We start from the raw sequence: 25,529 nt of genomic DNA, 5'->3' as shown, positions 1-25,529 counted from the left end.
ATACACACTCAGTAATACTCAAATACACACTTTTAGATAAATTGATATACAATTTTCAAAATATACCTTTTACTAATATGGCTAGATGGTATGTACCAAATAAATTAGTCGTTTAGCAAATCAATATATGTCTCTAGATAAATTGATACATAGTTTTGAAAACATGATGATTATTAGTGCCAGCACATAGTTTTTTATCTGTCATAATTTTCTAACTCTGTCTAACATAAAAAATTATACATATAATTTCTTAAATTTTATAAATTTTTAGATGCAAGAGAGAGTAATTTGGAGGAAGAGAAGGAAGATTTTACAATGGAAGAGACGATTTAATGAGAAAGAAAACCGACAAAAGAAGCAGAAAGAATGATGATGCAAATGATCTCCCTTATATATGTAATTATTTTTTGATTTTTCAAAAGTTATGAGATCTATGGATTTTGTAGAAAATACGGTAAAATAGGAGTCCCCTTCAACGATATTCTATCTGCCCGCCCGTATGATTTTTGTTCCGCCCCAATGAAAAGAAAACGCCACCCTACTGAATCCACCAACTCATTCCTCACCCAGGACCACACCCACTTTCCCTGAGCGCATAAGTAGTTAACCACGCAACTGTGGTTGGGACCCAGTCGTGCGCAATCGGGTGACGTTCTGGTCGGTGGGTGGAATACGGCGAAAAGGGAAAAAAAAAAGCACCGTATTCGGATTGTACAGCTGGCGCTCTCTCGCCCGTCCTTTTTGCCCCCGGCTTCAACCCCTTTTCGCCCCCGGCTTCAACCCCTTTTCGTCCAGACACCGCACGCGTGGTTCCGCCGCCTTAAATGCCGAACCCGGCACCCCCACCCGCTTCTCTCGCCCACGCTCTCCACCTCCCCGCCTCCCTCTCCCCCGCGGTCCACCGTGCCTTAACCTACGCCCGCTCATCCCACTGTTCGATCCATCAAATCTCACGACGACTGACGCAATGAGTCCGCGAGGCATAGTGTTACAGTGCCTCGCGATGTAAGGGAGAGGGAGCCGGTTCCAAGAAACGGTTTTCCGTTTCGGTGGGTTTGAAATTAATGATATAAATGGATTTTGTTTGTCATCAACATATAATATATATGTATATAGCTCGCTTTTGCTCGCGCGGGTGGGAAAGGGGGAAGGAACGGCTGGTTGTCCGAGCGGATGGCTGGTTTTTATTCCTGTCCGAGTTTGTGGAGAGGAGAGCGCGACCCCTCCTTGCCCTCGTCGCTATTGCTCTTCCACTTTCCCTCCTCTCTTTTCTTGTCCTCTCGCTTCCTCGTATTCCCTTTTGGCTTCTTCTCGTCCTCCTCCGCGGCCTATACCGCGATCGACGACGCCGGAATCTGACGCGCGTGGCGGCGGGGAGTGTGGGGTCCGGCGGGGATCTGGTGATGGGTGGTGGAGGATGGAGTACGAGAGCCACGGAATCCACATGCACAGCGCGAGGCCGCCGGCGGCCGTGATGGAGGGATCGTCGTCGCTTCACGAAGGTGAGGCCTAGGGTTTCATGTGTTCATTCCACTGTAGTATTGCTGATGGTTCTGGCCTTGTTTTCTTGTTGCTTGTTTTGGGAGTTCAGTGTGGATGGATCGAAAGTGGGCGTCTTTTTGTTCAATTTAGTACGAACATTGCTGGAATTCTTGGTTATTGGTCCCTGTTGTGAATGGATGCTGATCTTTTCTCCACTCGATCTGAGAAAGCTTCCATTTTGCTTTGAATCAATGGAATCATGGGTGCTTTAATGTCGAAATGGGGAATGTTGATCGTTTTTCACTGAAAAGGAAGCTTTTTTAAAAAAAAATTATTTTGGTAAATTGTGTTTTGTGTTTCAACTATTTCTGCGTTTCTTCTAGTAATCTGTGTTACTTTCTTTCTGTTTTGGTTGCCTTTTTCATCTTTGCAGTTGAAAATTATTATTTCACATTCATGTGATCCCATCTTTCAAACTCTTATCTGACTTTTAAAGCGTTCATATTGTTTTGTTATATTTTGGTTGATAAATGGTTCCTTATTTTCCTACAAATAGCCTTTTGCGTTACAAATTCTTATTCTTTCCTCAGATGTTCGCCTGCAATTGTATATATTGTTGGTTAATTGCTGAAGTATCAGCTGGGTCATCCTTGGGTACCTTTTTCTTCCAAAAAGAAGAAAAGAAAATTTATTGATCATGGTCTTTTTGTGCTAAGACATATCAATCTGGTACTTTTGCAGAGGCAATTTGGCAACTGAATTTACGAGGCAGTGAATTGATGGAATTTGGACCCTATCCCGAGCGTCCAGGAGAGCCAGACTGTGCTTATTACATGAGGACTGGCCTCTGTAGATTTGGAATGACTTGCAAATTTAATCACCCTCCCAATAGAAAGATGGTAACTCGAATTCCTACTTGATTATCTCTGTTGGGGTTGACTGTTTGAAATGTCAACAATGTGGTTCTTCCTTCTTATTTGTCTTTGTGGTCTTTCTGGACTATGACATTGGTTAGTATAATCCGCATATTTGTAACTGCAAAGTTTTTTTTTTTCTTTACTAATGGTTATCTGCTTTTGTCCACTCATTTCTTGCATTTATCTTGTCTCCAATCTCCTCTTTGTATTTAGCACTGACCTCTTACATAGCCTTATTTATATGTTATTCTGTACATACCTGCAAAATTGTGCAATTCAGTTGGTAAAATACTGTGACTAGGGGTTTTAACTTCCATATTGGCATTAGTTTCTTTGGCAGGATGACTACTTGTCTCCCTTTTGGGAAAGCATGATCTGGACGATAGTTTTTGACCTGACTTAACAAACTCTGGTTAGATTGTAGTATGATTCTAGATGGACAACATTATGATTTTGGGTCATGGCCCATTCTTGTCATTGTAACATAATTTCTTATTTTGATACTAGTGATCCTTGATGTTGGTTCTGTTGTTTTATTTTGATATGGTCATTTGCCCCATTTCCATTACAAGATCACCTTTGATAAACAGAAACAATAAACCTACAACAAGGGAGTTAGATGAGCACCTTGAGAATCCTTTTTCTTGTCAATGTAAAATCCTTTTTCTTTTTTGGTGAGGAAATAACTTAGATACATATTGTCCATATAAGGAATCTCTTTTCTTAGTTGTTTATTGTTTATTCTTTATTGGTATTCTTGCTTTTGGAAAACTAGTTTTGAATAATTTTACCATGGTCTATTCCTAGTACCGGTATGTTACCGATATGGTATGGTCGGTATAATATGATATGCAACCCATATCGAGACATGCTCTCAACAATTCTTTCTCACTCCTAGTCGTGGTACTGCCCAAAATCAAGTGATACGAGTTGGTATTGAATGGTATGGGTTGGTTCTGCTCTGTTCGAACTGGAATGGACCATTTAGGCTAATATATTGAACTAAAAATCAATAGTCGTGACATGCATTATGATACCCTCACAGGCAAGCATGCCATCTATGTTCACATTCCTTATATATGGCACATGTAAAAATTCATAAAAAGAACAAAGAATGTTTGGTGGAAACATAAGATATATGTGTATAGTTGAACATATGCATGATATGTAAACAATCAATTGTGACCCACCCCTAAAATATAATTGTGAGGTTAGTTACTATGGGAGAATATTTATAGATTTTCCCTAAAAGCAAGTTCCCCTATTGTCATGGAGTGGTTGTTATGATAACCTGTTTGTGGATATGGTAGATACTTTAGCTTGCATTAGAGATTAAAACTTGCTACTTTGGACTTAGTGACTCCCATTAAATTTACATTTTTAGAGCACCCACATTTATTCCCATCAATATTTAACTGATATAGGTTAGAAGAAGAAGAAGGGGAAGAAGAAAAGATGATAACGAAGTAGGAAAATATATAATCTCCTTGATATCCCATTTAGTAGTCATTTATTATTTTTATCCTTTTTATCTTCATATCTATACCTCCTATGTTTTATTGGAGAACTCTATTGATACCTTATATGAGTCTTACTTTTTTTAGATCTCTGATCTTGAAACTCTCATTCTTACTTAGTTTAATCTATAGTAATGTAATAATACTACTTTGATGAACAAGCTTTCTCTTTAGAAACAAGATTATCCTAAATTTTGTTACAACACTGTTTTTAAGGGCCAGTAAATGTAACTAAGGAAGAATTTAGAATGAGCTTGCCAATTTCATAATTATAGGTCTATGGCACTTTGATAGTTATTGGAATTGCAAAATAACTCTTGGCAATTATAGGAAATAGCATTTTGATGTCTGGCAGCCTAAAACCTAACTCATGCTTAGTTTTTTATGATGTCTAGAACTTTAAAATTTATACTAAACATAAACATTTTTTTAAAATTAAATTGAGTAGAAAAATTTGGTATTATTTCTCCTCTTTGAGAAAAATTTGAGCTCCACCAATATAAACAACCATGCTGATTTTTGTAGTGACCCCCTCAAACTCAAAGTTGATAACATATTAAGAGTTTGACACTAGATCAATTGATTGATCATGCTAGATGGAGTCAAATTGTTGATGTGAAAGAAGGATCGCTAAGAAGGTATATGTGGCTACATAGGTGGGGTCACAAGCATATCTTTTGATTGATAACTACTGCAACATTCAAAGGAGGAGAACAATGTGGATGGTGATTCATGTCTGTTGGTCAGCTGAGTTTGCATTGAATGAAGGAGGAATGCTAAATACTATACATAGTTTCATGCATCATAGTGTCATGCATAGACTTTTTAAGTGTTATAACCATTAATTTAGATCTCTTAATTTTGTAAAACATTGCATGCATGTTCCCTTGAAACTATACCGGTACCATACTGGTATTAATATTGGGAACTATACCGATACCATACTGGTATGGTACACCCTTGTATAGACACATGGTATACTACAATAGATAAGACAACAACTGTACATGCATCAATACAATACAGTATTGAGCCCTTGTACAATAATAGTACCTTACCATATAGTATGCCCAGTACCGAGCAAGAGAGGTTGGTACAGTAAACCATGTGTTGAAATTGCATGATACTTCGTTCGTTCTTAATGTAGCTTGATTATAGAATCCACATAGGTCTTGATTGTTTCATTAGTTTGAGTTTTGAAAAGTTTAAGAAAGTGAAAGAGAGGATCTCATGTCATTCTTTAGTTTGTATTATATGTAACCACTCTTACTCATGAAAAATGTTCTTAACCATGGAATTGACTTCAAAGTATCCAACTATTCTTTAATGTGTGAAGGTAGGCTGAAAAAGTTATTTGTATGTAGCTTTCATATTCTTAACTATTCTTTAGGAAATGAAGAGAAACCGTGAATCTGTGAGATTAAACCAGTCGTATGAAAACTCCCATGTCTATTCTACAATATATACCTTTTCCTTTGTTGCCTATCTATGGTAAAGAATTGAGGAGTTATGTTTCTTTCTTATTCTTCCTTTTCCTTTTGAAATATGGTAGTATAAATGAAGAATAATAGATTTGCTGATTCCTAATCCCAAACTCAAGGTTGCATTTATACTGCCTATCACTTATTTGTTACCTTAAATGTTTGGAGTATCTCCACTTTTGTGATGCTGCTAGCTGCACTAAGAGTGCTTTCTAGTTCATAGGATAGAAAGAGTGAAAACTATGGGATCTAGATTTTTCATCCCATGGGTTGATGCCTGTTATCCAGTGGCTGAAAAGTGCTTCATGTTTGAATGCTTAAATCATAAATAGACTTTTGAATTAAAACATAATATTATATGCTGGACAAGAAAACTTTTCAGCTCAGGCATATGTTTTTACTTTCTGACTGAACAACATATTTAGAGATACAAATGAAGCAAGCAAATGAAAATGCTCAACAAAATCAATGAAAAATTTATCTATTTAACAGAACCAAGTCAGCATCTAAAAATGATAGAATTATGAAAAAAGAAAGAAACTTCTTAGAAGACCACCAATTCCTTAGTTTCAAAAATATGAACAATTAATTAGTTTCTTAGAAGTCAGCGTCTAAACTTGTATCAATATGAACATATGAATGTTTCAAAAATTATGAAACAATATTATCGAATAGGGCTGAGGTGGGAGATGGAGTATAATGACTGATGGTGATGCTGGCGGGCCTCAGGTGGCGGATGGGAGCAATATAAAAGATAAGGAGGGAGCATGCTGTTAGAGAGAGAGAGACTACTTTTCTAGGTTGAAGGAGCAGTTTGGGCGATATTTGGAACTCTGGTTGGAGCTGATGGTCCAAGGCTTTGTGAAAATGGGATATGACTTGCTCTTTTGTTAGGCAGTGGTTCTGTCGGAAAGAGGCAAGCTCTTTTCTATGGTGGGATCTTTGTATCTATCTTCCGAACTTGAGGTTTCTCCACCTAAACATGAAATCTGATTCTTAAATGGCTTGATGTCTGAAGGATAACCATATTGAATTGGCTAGAAGATTCCAAACATTTCTATGGAGAACCTATGAGAGAACTTCTCTTTTTATTTAGCTCAATAATGCAAGGTAGAAAAAACCACTCATTATATTATGTCAGTATCATCAAGGTTATGATTCACCTTCCTGTTAGTTCTTTTTTTGAGGCTGAAGTGGGGGAAATTAATGTAGAAGCATCAGAACTACTAAAACTTTGCAACACCCTCATAAAGTGTTATATACAAAGAATAATTTACCTTTTATGAGTTGGAAAAGAAGACATGGATATGGTTGTCTTTTTGTGTCAGCAGGAGTGCAAGCTTATGGCCTTTAATTTGGAGCAGTCAAAGATGAAAACTCTAGAGATTTCATGAAAATCCATCCTAAACCCCAGTTCATATCTTCTTTTGATATAAAAGAAGTATTTCTCATTGTCAATCATCAAGTCAAGATAATCTAGATGAATTATGTACATATCTTACATATACATATGACATGCCAATGCCTCAGTGGCATCTTTCATTCTGGTCAGATAGAAATTACTGAACATTTAGCATCCCTCATGCTAGGTGCTATATTGAATATGAAAGGAACGTGTTCGAAGCATGGGCTTTTGAGTTTAATCAATAGAGGCAACTATTGTTGTTTCTTTCATAACATGAGTTTTTTTCACGGATAGAAGGATGAAATAAAGGCCATTTCATATCCAATCTTCTGTGCAATTCACTTCAGAACCACAAAGGTGACAACCATTTCATTCCTCGGCAGAAGTCTCTTTCTGATATTTATGTTATAAAAGAAAGGAAGGTTATATTTTCCTTATTTAATTACATCGGAACAGAATTTTGGATAGCTGAAACACAAACAAGATATATATAGAGAAACAGAACTGTCTTTTCTTTTTGGGACCAATAAATGGAGGATTATTCAACAGTCTGGATCAGATGGATGCTATTGCTTTCTTTAGTAGAATAGATGAAAAATTAAGTTCCACCAAAGTGCCATATGCATGCAAAATATATGCAATAAAGGAGAGGTAGATAGAATGGTGATGCACTAATGTTAATGTCTTGTAGTGCCAAAAGTGCGGTTCTGGTGACAATATAATTCTGCATGTAGATCGGGATGGCACTGGGCTAAGGCAAAAGTATACTGAATTCGTAACCATGGTGGTGACATATAGTGGTTTCGATTAGTGTGCATGAAGCCTCTAACTGTAAAGCTAGGCACCAAAAGAATTGTTGAAGGGGCTTAAGATGTGAATTGTGGTTAAATTTAGCCATAATTCACCTAAAGAAACATAGATTCCAGTAATTAACTGAGTATTTTTTTGTTTTAAAACCAACTGGAAGAACTTAAGTGGCTTTGATTTCTATGCAAAAGAATTAATGCTCCTCACCTATGATTGAGAGACAAAAGATAGCTTTTTGCTGTAGAACTAATACAAATATTTGTTCTCTTTTGTTTGCACTTTGCAACCTTTATATTAATGGAGAAAAATTGGGAGCAGTGCAGGCTCCACAACGCCTGACAAATATCAGCATGGGTCATTAAGGACATGTGGGTCCTCATGCAATAGACAGGATCTTTATGTTGCATGACAGTCTAAAATCATTGCTTACTGAGGATCTAATTTTGTTCCTAGAGTTCCTATTGCTAAATTGTTATATTATAGAAAAGAATCGCTTCATGCATCTGGATGATATTGTTATATTGTTTTTTTATTGATAATGAATCACGTTAGATGAATACGTGCATTATTTTAAGTGACCCTTATACATGTATTAGTTTTTTTTTGAATTTGTAACCATAAGCCTGCAATTCCACATGTTTGATGGTCTTGATGAGTTCCTGCTAACTGTCAGGCCATTGCTGCTGCAAGAATTAGGGGGGCTTATCCTGAAAGAGTAGGGCAACCTGAATGTCAGGTGAACTATCTTTCTAAATCCTTTGGGGACTTGAACTACTTGTTTTTCTTAATTTTTCTTCATTTCTTAGTCATATATTATCATCTGTGTATATCAAGAATGTGTTACTAGAACTCATATACTTTTCTATGGAGTATAGATGTTGATCACTAGCGTGGAAGGTGGTAGGTTGCTGCTGTATGGCTTTTAAGTTGTTCTAAGTTGCAAGTGATTATGTTACATATATGTTCAGATCCAGATTACTATCTTAGACGTATTAATAATCCTGAAATCTGATCAGTTGCATGTTTTAGCTATGTTATCTTATGTTCTTTTAGTTGTTCGAGTGAAAGTGGTTAACAGAATAAATGCTTTAGCTGCCTTTGTTTTGATTGAATTTATTCGTGTAGGGCCTTTAAATTATCTCATGATGCCATATGCATCTATAGAGTGGTAAATAGGCTGCCATATATTGAGAAAACTGGGAGCTTCTGTGTAGAAGCATATTCTTATGACATGGTGCAACCAAATGTTGATGAAAGGGAATATGATATTGTTGATAAGGTTATATACAAATTATAAATTTTGGTTATATGCTAATATGATTTTCCTTTTGGATGTTGTTGACGGACATCCATTGAGAACCTTTTTTATATTTTATCTATTAATATATTCTTTAGGAATTTTTATACAATCTGTCTGCATGAGCTTAACATGCGTATAATAAAAGAATCCCTACCTGCCAACTATCCTCTGGTTCCATGGCCAGCCCTTCTGCTGTGCTAACTTGCCTTTGGCTAGAACATTCTTGAACTATGAAATATCATTGTTGATACATACAGTCCTCCTGTAGAAATGGGACAAGGCTTGTTGATTAATGTTTAAATCTTAGCTCATAATAATGACTAAGTTCCCTCAAGATGGTTAGCTGTCAATCTAAAGAAAATCAAAATTCTAGGTACATTATATTGCTTGATAATCAGCAAGATGTGTGCATTATGTCCTGTCAAGCTAATATTTGTTTCATATTGCTAAGGGTGCCAATAGGTTAGGTGGGTCAGTGACCATTATCAAAGGTCAAGTGGTCTGACCTGAATCTACTGACCTGGACCTGACAGGCTTCTATCAGGGCTGGTGGGATGCTTGGGCTAGGGCTGCCTTGCAATGGGCCTCATGGATGATGACATTGGATGCTGGTGGAGTTGGGGTGATGGGAGTGGGCCTTCCTATGGGATGCTAGGGCTGGAGATGAGAGGAGAAGAGGAGGGGAAGGTGTAAGAAGAGGGGTGTGGGTAGAGGGGAGAGTATGAGGTGCAAATGGAAGAGGAGATGATAAAAATAGGAGGAGATGGAAGAGGAAGAGAGGATAAAGGAGGAGATGGGAGTGGAAAGTAGTTGAGAAGAAAGGGTGAACCTCCGGAAGGGGGGTAGTTGAGAGAATATTTGAGCAGGATGAACAGGGGGTTGTAAATATTGGAATGAGATTGGGGATTTAGCATGAGGGTAACAAGAGAATGGCTGTGATCTATCATTTGATTGAAGAGTTTTTTATGATCCATTGACTTGATAGGTAGTCTCCTCATATCTAATTTTGATTAGTATAAATCTCTTGTTTATCACTAATAACTGAATAAGTGAATATAACCATTGAAGTGTGGGGCATCTATGTATATTTGAAATCACTTATGTTAAAAAATTTTAAACTATTGGTTTGGAACCCTTTGTTAAGGTTGTCAAAAGCAAAAGCTGCCCTCAAGGCCATAAAACCCATGTGGTCCAAGGATCCAAGCACCAAAAAGGTGCTCATGTAAATAAAGCAAGACGCTAGTTTATGAAAAATTACACAAGTGCATTATAAATAAATACTATTTATATCTAAAAAAAACACAACTATTATAAGATTGATAATTCAAGTTTCAACGTCCTAAATTATAACCATTTAAAACATTAAATATCATATTCTATATCCTTCAAAACATCATTTCAAAATACCACTTTCTGTAATATGTTTTTAAAAAAGGCAGCAAAAAATAAACACCTCACATCCTATAGTATCTTTAAAGTTCAAACATGGCATCATCAAAATATCATTTTTTAAAACATGTTTGTAAACAACAAAAATCACTGCACATCCTAGTGTAGCTACTAGCCTTCAAGCATTATCATAATAATCATCACTCAAACTCTCATCACTTCCACCACCACTTGATTTATAATTATCATTCTCCTTGTCTCTCTGTTTTGAACCAACCTCATCCATCACTCCATTTATCTGGGTTTTACTAGACCTAAACACCCTCCGAGGTAAAATTAACACAACTTTTAAAGAAAGGGCATAGGAAGTATGTAAGGTATGGTGTTGGAATTAGAGAGGAGCTCACTCGAATGCCTATCCCTTTGCCCTAGGTGTTCATCTAGAGGTTACTTCACTACACTTGCCTCATCTAGGGACTATTAAGGCACTTTAGGGTTGCCTTGCTTTCACCTAGGCAAGCACTCGGACCTCGGAGTACCATTAACAATAGTGCCTTTTGTCACGAAGTTGAACCAACTTATTAGTAGCTTAGGCATATTGGATATTGAGCTAATCTGTGAACATAACGAGCTGGGTTAGGTGGGTCATTTTTGAATCGAGGGGGTTGGCTAAATGTGTTTGTGCCATTTTTGCTAGTATATGTTGGTATAGAACGAAAGATAATTTCTGAAGAATTTACTATTTCATTCTAAAATATTTGCTACACTACTTCCTTTTGTTATTTATGAAATTTATTTAATAAATCCTAGCTAACTATGGTGGAAATGAACATGCAATTGGTGGTAGCCGATGACCTTTTTATTCATTTTTTGTTTTTATTTGTACAATTGTTACTACTTTCTTTTATTTCCAATTTGTTTTGTTGGATAGGCACCTTTACCCAAGGTCTGCCCGATATCGGTTCTTCGGCGACACGAGTCGGTACGAGCCATGTCGGGCCTGTACTGACGAGGGCACGATACCGTGGGAGAGGAAGAGAACGAGAAGGGAGTGAGAGGGAGAGAGGCTAGCGGAGGGAGGAGGACGCCGACAGAGGGCCGGCGGAGGCCGTGGGGTCCAGCGGAGGTTGCGGGGGCAGGCAAGGCTGCGACCGGTTCTCCTGTTTCGAACGAAACAGGGGTTCGGCCGCAGTTTAAAAAATGTTGCGATTTTTAAGTGAAGTCGGCAAGTCGCAGAGGCCGCGGCAGGCGAGGCTGTGGACGATTCTCCTGTTTCGAACAAAATAGAGGTCTGACTGCGGCTTAAAAAATTCACGATTTTTAAGTGAAGTCGGCAAATCGCGGAGGCTGCGCAGGCAAGGCCGCGGATGGTTCTTCTGTTTCGAACAAAATAGAGATCCGACTGCGGCTTAAAAAATTTCATGATTTTTAAGTAAAGTCGGCAAGTCGCAGAGGCCGCGGCCGGTTCTCCTGTTTCGAACGAAACAAGAGTCCAGCCACGACTTAAAAAATTCGCAATTTTTAAGTGAAATTGGCAAGCGGCCGTAGCCTCCGCCGGCCCCCGCGGCTCTCCCTCTCCCTCCCTTCCCCGCTTGCTCTTTCTTTTCTTCTCCTTCTCTGGCTCCAGCAACGGGTCTCGTTTTCGTTGCCGGAACTGTACCGGTGATCCACCGGTACGGCTCGGGATGGTTAGAACTGCCCGATCACCGGTACGGCTCGGGACGGTCAGAACTGCCCGATTCGGAATGATCAGAACCGTCCCGAAACCGACCTTGCCTCTACCTTTACTTAGACTTTACCTTAATCCCCTTCTTTGTTTGCCATAATAGGCTTTTGCTACTTTTATTCAATTTAGGAAATAGACAATGTGCTTCACCACCTCCCCTCAGCCTCCCCTCTACTCCGGCAACAGATGATAGCCTTCCATTGCTTCTACTCTTTCGCCTCCCCCACCATGCAGCATACCTCTACCGCCATCCCCACCCACACTACCTTCTTGTAAGCCTTGTCACCGCCCTTGCCTTTATCAGTGCCACTTGCCCTCCCTGCATCCTGCTAGGTTCCACACCACTGTCAGCATTAGCTTCCCCTGTAGTGCTCATTGTTGCTGCCTCTACTGCAACCACCCCGATGCTTTTATGGCCCTCGATGTCCAAGCAATCTTGATCCAATTTTCCCTTGCAAGGAAGAGGTGGTAAAGTACAATCACGATGTCTTGGTGGGCGTGGTGGCCGTTGAATGAGTGGGAGGAGAGGTGGAGTAGTGGGAGAATGGGCCCAGAATATCGATGACGGCTTTCCATCACCTCTCCTATGAAATCTAGCAATAGGGACCTACAGATGACTGTCAATGATTCATCCAAAATAGCCTTTCCATTTTTGTTTAAATTACCATACTTGTCATCATTACTTACGTTTGAAACTGGATACCACAGGTCCAACTTTGATCCATCTTGGCCATCCATTGTGAAACAGATGATCAGTATTAGGAAAAATTGTTGCATGATATCTTTGGAGAATCATAGAAAATGTCTTTAAACTTTTGAAATGCATTTTTGATTTTTATAAATTTATCATATTCTAAGCGTGCTCTTTAATAGGTGTTTTCATAAACATCTTTAGCAAACCACATATTTCATTTTTTAAAAAATAATACAAATCATAGTAAGCCACATGAATTTCTTTAAGGAAAGAGAATTTGGTGAAAAAACTATTGCAAAAAGCTTGGAGAAAGACTCTTACATAATGCTGCAACACTCAAGGGAAGACTGCCCTTCCTCTGTAGATATGTTATTTTCTGGTGTCCTTTTTTCTCTACAGAAGTGCAGGCCGAGAGTTGCAAGATTATCAGATTAATTCTAGCCATAAAATTTGTAATAAATTGTATGAATTATTGAACATGTTAATAATTGAATGAATATTTGTTTTAAAAATTGTTAGTTCAACAATACTTTAACCAGACTAATGAGCAATTTACTCTTGAATGATATTGATGACAACCTTTACATTAAATATAAGCCTTTCACATTCACATGGGGTATTATGTTCTCAGACCATCGTCAACCAAAATTGGTATACCCTTTAGCAAAATACAACTATTTTGTGTTCACCTCATGTAAAGCTAATATATATGTCATTAGAACTTGGTCACCCTTGGTTGTTTTTTTTCTCTAGTGAATTATGTATTATCTAAATAATACGTGGTGATTACCATCAGATATATTCTATTTCTAACATTATTTTTCAAATGGATTAAATTGCAAGCTTTGTATAAATATATTTAAAAAGTTATGACGAGGCTTGCAATTTATTTAATGGCAAAGGTTGCAGTGGGAGCTTGATTATTTTGAATTGGTTATATTTTTGTTACTATGGAGTACCCAAGCTGATACCAATAAGGTGGATAAATCTTGATGGTTGTGATTATGGTTATGGTAGTTTGGTGCACCCCAATTATCTCTCTTTTACATCATGAGTTGGCTTTGTTTGTATATTTCCATCTTGAGCAGGAAATATAACTTCCCCTCCTTTCCACTTTTTCCAGTATTACTTGAAGACTGGTTCGTGCAAATTTGGAGCTACATGCAAATTTCACCACCCAAAAGATAAAGCTGGAATTGTTGGGCGAGTTAAATTAAGCATTTTAGGCTATCCACTTCGACCGGTTTGTGCACACTATTTGATTTATCTTTTATTAGTGCTAAATTGGCCATGATGTATATCTACTTTGATCATATGCAATTTTACCTTCTATATTTTATATTTCTTATTGTAATTGTCTATTGTTGACCATTTGTTTTCAATTTTCCTGTTGTAGAATGAGAAGGAATGTGCATATTATTTAAGAACTGGACAATGTAAGTTTGGAAACACTTGTAAATTTCACCATCCACAACCATCTAATGCGATGGATGCATTATGTGGCTCTCCTGTTTATGCTCCTGCACATTCCACCACAATCCCTGGTCAGCAGTCTTATCCTGGGGGATTGACAAACTGGTCCTTGTCAAGAGCTTCTTTCATTCGAAGCCCTCAATGGCAAAGTCCTTCAAGTTATGCTCAACTGATTCTTCCTCAGGGGTTGGTTCAAGTTCCTGGGTGGAATCCATATCCTGTAAGTCTTGCTTCACCTTTTCTTCTGCTTATTAGAAATAGCATGATTCATTGAGAGAGACATGGTATATTACCGGATTATTTTTTTCGTTTCGCTTTTTACATGCATTATCTTTTCTCCTTCAAACTTCATGGCAGTTATATTGGCAAGTGATTGTAAATATATTATGTAGCCATTCTGTATAGGAGAATCTGTGTTCCAGAAGCTCATACATGTTGAAGATTATACAGGAACAAAATTATTCAACACCATTTAATTGTTTTTGGTATGAACTGGTCGCATAAAATTCCAAGGAAGATCCACTGTTTGACACTCATCTTCATGTTTCTCTTGGGCTGAATCTGTTTATTTTTGTCATCTTTGGCCAACCTTTATGTTCACTGAAATAGAAGTAATAGTGCAAAAGCCATGAAAATATTGATTATATGGATTTGACAAAGCTAAAAAATATTTGAACGTGAGATGCTAGACTCAATATCAATTTTTTCTGTCTCAAATTGTTTGATTGCATTTCTAGTCAGTATTAATGCTTTAAAGTCAAGAGAACTCTTTCTTTCCTTCAACATCTTTTTGCTAAATGGCATGGGGAAGACTATAACACATCTTAAGTTTCTTCTTTCCTTTTGAATGTAATTAAACTTGAAAAGGCTACAAATGATTGTCATAATATATGCATTATTCACCATTATTTATTCTATGATTCTATCTTATCTTGTTTTATGTACTGGGCATATTGTACCATACCAGTATTGAATTGAGACTCAGTACAAGGCGTATACTGAGTCTTGGCTGTACCTAGTCTCGGTATGCCAAATTGACTCCTATATTGAGCATACCGACATTGTATCAGCATGGTACCAGTACAGGATCTGGTACCGGATTGCTAACCTTGCTTTAAAGAAAATATTTATTTTTATTTGTTTCCTTCTGATCCTCATCAATGTAGCTTACATGCCATTTACATTTCCAACTTTTTGAACTTTTAACCATTTAATCTTTGACCAGAGTTGCTATATTCACATTTTATAGGTTATTTCTCTTTCTTTAATATAATTATAAACTGTATACCTTGTTTTTAAACTAAGCATCTCTCCTTCCCTGTCCCCAATCCGCCCCTCACCCAAACTCACACACAAAGAAAAGAGACAGAATATGAATAAAAAAGAGGTGAAAAAATGAGATCAAAAGAAAGATGATAGGATGTGTGCCACTAAATGTTAGCTATCTCCATACTTTCCACTGTGTGCTTATCATGTTCTGACATATAATTTTCTTTTTTTATTTCTCAAATGTCTTTTGGTTTTTTTGCATGTGTATTTGGTTTCTCAATATCTAGTAGAAAGTTTTTGTCAGACTTTCAAATTTTACTAATAACTAAAAAAAAAGAAGTATAAACATTTGCATAATGCATGGTGTAAAATTTAAAGTATCAACTAGTTCTTACATGATGGATCTTCATGTCATCTTGAGAACTTCATAAATGGTGTTATATCATGGTATTCTTTATTGATGTTTGACTTTGACTTGATTTCTCAAATAGCTGATTATTAATGTGGACATCAACTTGGACTTGATAAGGTTCTTGAACTTTATTTGCTTAACTCATAGATTAACAAAGCTAATATTTATTTTATTTTATTTTATTTGCTTATATAAGTAAAACAGATGATCCCACTCTCAGAAAAAAGACTTACCATTATTTTTTTAATGATATTATTCCAATGGTTTCCACATAACAAGGTTGTTGCTACATTGTGTGCTAACTGTTTATCTGTCATGTGTGTTTTTATACTGATAACTGGTCTTCGTATCCTTATTACATGAAGATAAATGTATTTTAAATATGAATTAGCAATGCTAATTCTTGTTTGATTTCCATTGCCTCTTTGTATTATAATTTTTCCCCCTCACTTGTATCATGAGGACTATTGTCATGCACTAGTATGTGTGTGGATCCATGATTCCATCGGATGAGCCTTTTTGTTTTTCTTTGTGGATCTACTTGAGGACTTTCAAGATCAAGGACTTTAACTCGACTCAACTCAGTTAAGTCTTGATCCCAAACTTGAGGACTCTCAAGATCACGGGCTTTAGTATCTCCTTTCTTAGCTCGTCTCTAGCATCAACTTAAGAGAAAGAAAATGAAGAAGATAATCCCAACCTTGCCTCAATTAATCACATCAATATCTCCTAATACATCATAGGTGTATGATCTAATTACAGAATGCAATTTATCATGCTTCTCCTCCATGTGTAGGTTTGCCTCTGCTTTGTTTGGGCAAGTAACCTATCAGACATGTCATACAACTTGAACTAGTTTTAAGGGCTTCTATCCAATTTAAAAATTGTCAACACATTAGGTTCTCTTATGAAGTGTACTATAGCTATTTATAATTTTTACAGTAATGGTTCTTCTCCCTGCTGTTTTGCTAATAGCTTCATTAAGATTGTTGTTGAAGGATTTTGGTGAATTGGTGGCTTGATGGCTTAATTTCTGATTGGTGGGTTTTTGTTCATTAAACCTCAAATGGAGTGGTTTAATTATGTCGCAAATCACTGATGCTGGCCCTCACCCTCTTGTTATATTTCACTAGGCATCCTTTTCGGCATTATAACTCATATATCTCATTTTGAATTGGTCGGTAGGCAATAACAAATACCAGTCTCATATGATCTTGAAGGAACTAAGCTGTGTTATTTAGAGAAGAATTGGGAAGTAAGTGATCCTTTAGGGCGACAACATGCATTAGATGCAGTGCATTATTGGTGTGGCACCATGTTGGCAAACATACTCCAATAAAAAAAAATAAAGGGAGAATGTTATGGAACTAACCCAAGCAGAATCAGATTGTATGGTTTTAATGTCAGTCAGCCAGATATGAAATTGGATGGTCAAGATACTAAGCTGTGTTATTTGGAGAAGAAGAGTTGGGAAGTAAGTGATCCTTTAGGGCGATAGCATGCATTAGATGAAGTGCATTATGGGTGTGGCACCATGTTGGTAAACATACTCCAATAAAAAAAAAAGGGAGAATATTATGGAATTAACCCAAGCAAAATCAAATTGTATGGTTTTAATGTCAGTAAGCCATATATGAAATCGTACGGTCAAGATGCACATTTACAAGGCTTGTGGAAATAGATATTAGTTAGTGTAACTATCATTTTAAATTTTAAATCCTCTTATTTCAGCTTGAGGGAGAGCTTGCAACATGAGTCCAGTTCATGTCTGGTTGTTGTTTTACGGTGTTTTGGCAGGTTACTAGGCTAATTTATAAGCTTTTTGCATATCTTGGATCGAAATTGAAAGCCCGAATTGAATTTATTAAGCATGTCTATGGCTGATCTCTTACAGGTGTATCCAAGTCAGCACTGTACATAAGTGGTTGCATATTTGACAAATATGAGAATTTAAATTGCATGGACTTGTTATTTGAGTCTGTGTGGTCTATTCTAACCTGCGAGAGATTTCTTTATTCTTCTCTTTCTTTTCTTCTACTCTTCCAGAGATTCTTCTAATTCTAACTCTTGATTTGCTTGACTATTTTTGTATTTAATTGTTTCATTATCCATTGAAAGGACTGCTCATTGTTGCACCATAGGATCTGCTTTGTTTATTTACAGTACGTTGAATAGCATTCTCATTGTCAAATGCCCAAGGAATGTGAGTCATAACTATGACATTTACCTATTTTAATTTTCTTCATTATTTGATCATAGCAAGAGGCTAAATATCACTAACCCCATGAATATGGTTGATTGGTAAATGTCTTGAAGCATTAGCTAAACATTTTAACATGTCCGCATGTCAAGCTCGTTTGCCATTTTATGATCTGAATTAAGCAGTTCTCGTGCTATAATTTAAGGATCTTCTTACTTCTTCTAGGCTACATTTGGAAGCGGAATGTTAACCTAGAGTAAATGTGGTAACTTACTCCTACTCCTTTTTAGTCCAGAATAAATTACTCAACCTGACATAAGGCCATTACCTAGTTATGGTACCAGTACTCCAGGGTTCTAGAAGGGGCAAACTAGGGACTGACATAACCTTTAGCATTTTTTTTTTGCATAAATTGATTGACCGAAGACTTGAACCTGCATCATTGCACTTATCAGACCATTGCACTAAGCAATGACCCCTTACTCAACCCTATATGGTAAACTAATATATTCCTGGGTTAAGTAGGGTAAATGGGTTTGGAAGGCAACAAGTTATATACTAACTTTTCAGAAGTATTCATTTTGTCCTTTTGAAAAAGTGGTTCAACCAAGTGTTCCAATGACCATTCGGCTGAAAAAGGGTGAAATAACTGAGTCAAATGGCTTTTTCCTCTTCTAATCACAGCCTTGGATTGTTTTAAATGCACAAATCGAAGGTGGCCATTGATATCCCCAATCTTGGGATTTTTTGAATTGCATAATCCAAGTTGCCCACAATCACAAAGTATTAGGGTTCGGGGAATCCACATCCTTGCCTCCTTATATCTATGACTTCTCTACCTTCTGTCTTCCTCTTTTACGAATATTTCTACTTTTGGAAATATTGCACAGATAAGGTGGTCAAGGATCCAAGAGGCCCTTAGAATTCTCACTTTCTAGGTGGGCACATCATGTATTGCTATTCATGTTGTCTTTTGGGGTTTGCTAGGAACTATTAATTTTACAATTTAGCTGTTCTCTTTTACTTTGAATCTGTTTTGTCTATCATATTATATGAACGATGCATGTGGGAATTGCTAGCAATGCCATCATGGCATCATGAATAGTATTGGTTGATCTCTTTGCAGGGGCAGATGGGGTCTTCATCTCCAAAGAGCCAACAAGAAATACTAGGAGTTGCTGAGTATTACAGTACATCACGCCAAAGTGAAACAAGTGCAGGTGCTCAAGGCACATTTTCTTCCTATCGACTAGGCTCCATCCCTATGGGTGTTTATGCCTTGCAAAGGGAGAACATATTTCCTGAGAGGCCTGACCAGCCCGAATGCCAGTTCTATATGAAGACTGGAGATTGTAAGTTTGGTCCAGCCTGTAGGTTTCATCATCCTAGGGAGAGATTGATGCCTGTTCCAAATTGTATATTGAGTCCATTGGGCCTTCCACTTCGTCCAGTAAGTTGTATCACAAACCTTCACAATTCACTACTGCTTTCTTGAAGGATCCATGCATGTCAAGGACCACAGCTAGTTATTGTTACATTTATAACTCGAGAAGCTACATCCTATATGTGTATAACCTTTGATAGTTTCAATGTCGTGTTCTAGTAAACCTCCATAATCCTGTACTACTATGATGAAAGATCCATGCATGTCAAGAACCTTATCTAGTTTTACATTTATGACATTGTTGCATGTTGTCTTGTCTTGTGTCTATATGCCTTTTGGTAGGCGTGATGACATGATCTGGTAGCATGATATATGAACAAAGCCTCTTTGACCATTTTTAATGATCTTTTATGAAATGGCACAACGATAACTTCATTATAACCTAGTATCATAGGTTCAAAATACGGAAAGTCTCTTCGCATATGGGGGCAAGGTTGCATACATTTGACTCTCCCCAGAACCTCTAGTGACAGAGCCTCGTGCACTGAGAGTTCCTTTTTTCTTTTATGAAGTGACCCATCAAATGGATATCTTCTCACTATACTATATTTTGTTGTTTATTTATAAGAAACTTTTAAATTCCATGTTCATGGAGGTTGGTTTTTCCATTCTATATGAATTTAACTTTTTCTAAATCTATAGGTGAATATATTTACAGTGAAATATTGATTATTTTCTATTCTATTATGTGACTGAAACTTTGATCTCCATCTACAACATGATTAGTTTCTTCACTATTTCTCCACAAACCTTGTACGAATTATAGTAGAAAGCCCTTTTCAAGGTTTGCTGAACCGGTATTGGAGGTTGTACCGGCAAGTGATCCATTCGGTACGGTTTGGTACGAACCATATAGAGCTGAGCCATACTGAAACCGAGGGAGGGATAAGGGGGGAGAGGAAGGAGAGGGAGGGAGAGAGGGGGGAGTTGTACCTCGTTGGAAGTGGTGATGAATTGCTAACCCTAGCTATGGAGTCATTGTTTTTGTGGAACCCTAGCCCTAGCCGTTGTCATCATCATGGAGCCATTATTGTTGCAAAGTCGTTGTCACGAAGTCGTCATTGTCATGGAGCATTGAGAGAGAGGGAAGAGGGGAGAGGAAGATCAGGAGAGGAGAATCAAGAGAGAGTGAGAGTAGAATCGAGAGGCCAAGATAAGAGAATCAAGAGAGAGGGATAGAGGGGAAGAGAGAAAAAGAGAGAGAGATACCCTTGTCGGTAGCGGTGACGGAATCCTAACCCTTGCCGTGAAGTTGTCACCATTATGAAACCCTAAGTCTATCTATTGTCGTTGTCATATAGCTATAGTCGACATGGAGCTCTCATTGATGTGGAGTTGTCGTCATCGCGGAGCATTGAGAGAGAGGGAAGAGGGGAGAGAGAGCAGAGAGGAGAATCGAAAGATTGACAAAGAGGGAGAAAATGAGAAAAAGAATTAGGAGAGAGGGAGAGAATTGGGAAAGATTTTTATGAAAAAAATGGTTTGGTTCAAGACCTGGATCAACTGGCTGAACCGTCCTGTTAATTGGTTGATCCGGTTTGATATGCCTTGAACTGCCCGGTTCGGAATAGTTCGGCAGTCTTTGGTCCTTTTAGTATTCAAGGGGATAATCACACTTAATCTTTAATATAAGCACCCCTAAATCTTAAAACTGAATCTTGTTTGTGTTAATACCCTCTCTTCATGATATACCTTGTAAATAATAACATATAAGCAAAGTCCTCATGTTTTAGAGGATGGTCAAGGTATAGCATCTTCCATGCTCCTATATAACTATGTTCTCTAAATGCTACATTGTTGGTTTGCTCCAATCTTCTTGCACTAAGTCTCCTAATAAATTATATTACAAAATAAGTTCTTACGTTTTGCCATACAAGGGGATACTCATATGAGGCTCATAGATTTCAAGTTCTATGTGGGCCTCTCAGTTCTAATTTATGAATGAACCCATGCTATACCATTTAGATTTAATTTGAACTCTCTAATGTTAATTCCGAGAAATGGATATTCAAAGGAGTTTAGCTTACAACCTGTAATTTTTTATATTTGCATCCCAAGACTCTGGATTTATCTTTGCATACTACTTCTCCATGCACTATAAAATGTGCTGAAGTCTCATTCTTTTTAACCTTTGTAGCTTATTTTCTTTTATCAAGGTTTTGGACCTCGCCCCTTCCCTTCCCCCTCTTTTTATTTTGTTTGACAAATTTTATAGAAGTTTAGAAATTGATATTATCTACTTCAAACTTCATAGCATGGTTTACTATACCATACTGAACTGGGCGGTACAGAACGTACTGTATCATACCGCTTTGGTACCGATACGTGATACGAGGGGCGTATTGACACTCAGTATGCTGAACCGGCTCCTGTACCAGGTGTATCGATACAGTAACGAGGTGGCACCGGTATGGAGCCCGATACCAAGATGGTATACCTTGCTTCATAGAATAAAATTTGACATTATTTGTCTTAGTAATTAACTAAATATGTTGATTCTATGTGAAGAACCAAGTTTATTATTAAGCGATTTTATATTGAACCTTATTTCTTTGTAATAAGTTATTGTTAGCTTCACTAATTTTGCAGACTAGAAACACAAGCAAGATTCTTAGAAACATATTAGAAATCAAGTGCTTTGCTGCCATGGCAAGCATTATCCAACCAATTGAAGCTCCTCTGTGCTGAATCATGGTGACCATCTTTCTTGTCCATCTACTTGAGCTTTATTTTTTAGATCATGGTAAGCGTTCCCTGTGGATCATTATGGTTGGGCATCATGGTTCCACCGGAAGCTCTGCCACTTAATTGTAGTGGCTGGGCCTCATCGCACTACCCAAAGCTTTGACCCCAAGGCCATTTCTATTATTAGATCTTTGTTTTTTGTTTCATGATGACTGTCCATTGCCCTGCCCAAAGATCAGTCACTGATGGGTTTAGGAAAGTCAATCATCTCCGGTCTATAATATATGAGGGTGGACATGTTATAAGGGATGTCTGGCATCAGCATCACTGGGCTAAGATGAGGTATATGGTCGGAGATGTTGAAGAAAGTGGTTCTACTCGAGGTGGGGTTAAGAAATTAGGGAGAGAGCTCAGTCTTAGGGTTTATAATCTGATATAGAAAGAAGGGTGGTTGTGGTATTAGAGAAGATAAACGAGAAATAAGAGGGACTTTGAAATAAGACTGGTGTACATTTATGCAAGTCTGAAGAAAAGTCACCATTCATTGAATTCTGCTTCCTTGAAGATACATATGGACCAAAATTCAAGCAAAATAGATTATTGATAGATATTATCCAAATAAACCGTTTGTTGTATAACTAAGATGTTGTTCACTTAATTGTCATATAGTAAATAAGTTGCAGGTTTCCAAAACGTGAGTTTTGTTTATATGCACTTTGGTATGCTTTACTGATCATTTAATACTAGATAGACAGGCATAGACTGAACCCAGGGTCTGACGAATCGGCCCGTACCGTCCGGTTCGGACCGGTCCAGCCTGTAACCAGTACACCGGAATAGTGAAAATCGGTACAGGCTGGTTCTGTGACGGAGACGAAGATGATGAAGAGGAGAGAGCGCGGGGAAGAGAGGGAGGGAAGAGACCTGCTTCGCTACCACAGGTCTCCTCCCTCCCTCTTTTTCCCGCGCTCTTTCTCGTTTTCTTCTTCTTCCTCGGCTCCGGCGGGGAAGAGACGAACCGGCAGCTCCGGTATGAACCAGAACCGTAACGGTCCGGTAGGTGACTGGTATGCCTACCGGTACCCGATCTGGCGAACCTTGACTGAACCAAAAGCCCAAAATATCCTTTATTTCCAAGAGCTTGAAAAATGACAAGATGTTCTTGAAATTTGAGTAGGCCTTGATGTTGCAATCTTGGTGATCATTTTTAATGGGTTGGATCTTTAATATGGTGCCTCATCATTGATTTTGCACCCATTAATTCCATTCTTAAAGATTGGATGCGAAATGTGAGTCAACCAGTCATCATTTTCTTGATCTTGATGTGCTTTATTCATGGTTGGTTCAACTGGTTGCACTGCAGTTACTTTGCATCATCTTTTTTTTCCTGCATTATTTTGTCATGGTAATGGAAAGGGCTGTGCTGGTGTTGAGGGAGTTTTTTTCCTGCTTCCATGCTATTCAATGTTTATAGCTTATCAACATATTTAGAGATTATTTAGCCATGCAGTTGCCTTGTAGATCCATCAAGTTTTGTATGTACGTATGAAATAAATCAAGGAATGCAAAGGCTGCTAGTGACTTATGTGACAAGTGTAGGTTAATGCATTTATGTGCATCTGTCATATATCTAGTCTGATAGAAAACATATTTAGATCTTTGTATTTATATGGTTTTGAAGGGTTTTTAGTTTTGTAGTGTATAATATATGATAACTTGGATCTGGTGTTGATCGTTTTTTATGCTTATATTAAGTTTGTTTGTTGACTTTCTTTTTCTATGGGAACGATATTTCTAAGTTACTACTGCATTTCTGTTTCCAACAGGGTGAACCCTTGTGCATCTTTTATTCTCGGTATGGTATCTGCAAATTTGGTCCTAATTGTAAATTTGACCATCCAATGGGAACTTTCGCATATGGTCTTGCAACATCCTCTACAGCTGATGTCCCAACCATTCGACATCTAATGGGATCATCATCAGGACCTCCTGCATTAACCTTGTCATCAGAAGGGCCTGCTGATTCTGGCACAGGAAAGTCCAGATGACTTTGCTGTCAGAATCTCGGCAGACAGCTACTGGTGATGAAAATGTGGGGGCCAAGGCATCACATACCAGTTCAACTATCGGGCAGTTTCTTCTTTTTCTTAATCTACACGGTTGCGAGAATTTCCCCATAAGATGAGTTCCTGTGCTGGAGACATACGGTCTTTCCATGATGAGTTGGGTCTTTTCATCTGAAGATGCATTCACTCGCCAAGAAATTCTAGATATTCTCAATTTCCCAAATTTCCAACGCTTCACCTTGTAAATCTGCATCATGTCATTTTTAATAGAAAACAGGAAATGTCTTCTCGGCATTACAAGCCCATATGCCTCTTTTAGTAGGGGGTCTCTTTCCTTATTTGTCCTTCATGCAGAATACTTGTTCAAATTGTTCAATTCCCTTCTCTCCATGTTGGTCCCAGTGATGACTTCCTGTAATATTTTGGTCTAGATGTTCCAGTCTTTCTTCACTTGTAACTTCTTGTAATCATCTGTTACACTTTTCAGTAGCTGTTCTTAGGTAGGCTTTGGTTTTGTCGTGCTTTGTTTCTACCGTATGTGTAGGGGGTTGGGAATTTTTCGTTATTCCCTAGCTCTCTCTCTCTCTCTATCTATCTATCTATCTTCTCTCTCTCTCATATATTGTAGACGGGGCTCTGTTGCAAAAATTTTACATGGGCAGTTCAACATGGTAAAATTTATATGTTAAATACATGGAAAGACTGAAGGATTGGACTCGTACCTGAGTAATGGAGCCAATGAGTGGGTCTGCTGATTATTGAAGGGGATACCTTATCTGATTTAAAGAACATCTTCAATGGTTCGGTGCTTCCTCAGATGTGATTATTTGGTTCAAAACTTTGAGAATGCACATGCTGTTTCCTGTAAGCTTGTTTGTTGGTTTTACATAAAATATACAAATTCTAGTTTCTGGTCCTTCCAACCAGTCATTTGAAATTTCATATAATGTCATAAGACTGATAGAAATTTCTATTTCCAGATGAACCATTCATTTGCAACATTTTTATTCAGGAACATTATAAGAGTTACCGTAAACTTGAGATACCTTTGTTTCACTTTGCTGTTCGATGAATAAATTATCGTTAATCAATGCATGTTGCGCTGTGATTCATCTTTATTATTTTCCTGCACCACTCTTTCCTGAATGTCATTATTCTTATTGACTTATAAAGCATTTTTCACTCTTCGGATAAGTTCAGATGGTCACAAATGTAGAGTCAAGGAATGAACCTGCAATACTGATTTAGATCTTTAGTGCAAG

General features: G+C 37.7%; 1 pseudogene across 1 annotated transcript; it reads left to right on the top strand.

Moving 5' to 3' along the window:
* Positions 1–789: 789 nt before the first annotated feature.
* Positions 790–24,561, top strand: LOC103721927 (zinc finger CCCH domain-containing protein ZFN-like; annotated as a pseudogene). The gene is made up of 7 exons (XR_015972827.2): positions 790–1,502; positions 2,224–2,381; positions 8,283–8,345; positions 13,842–13,961; positions 14,115–14,411; positions 19,199–19,522; positions 24,028–24,561. The product of XR_015972827.2 is annotated as a zinc finger CCCH domain-containing protein ZFN-like (transcript).
* Positions 24,562–25,529: the final 968 nt, after the last annotated feature.

Source organism: Phoenix dactylifera, chromosome 13, assembly GCF_051530095.1.
Source record: "Phoenix dactylifera cultivar Ajwa chromosome 13, Ajwa_hap1_PhDact_Kaust_v1.1, whole genome shotgun sequence".
NCBI lineage: Eukaryota > Viridiplantae > Streptophyta > Magnoliopsida > Arecales > Arecaceae > Phoenix > Phoenix dactylifera.
This window is presented reverse-complemented; position numbering and strand designations above follow the sequence as displayed.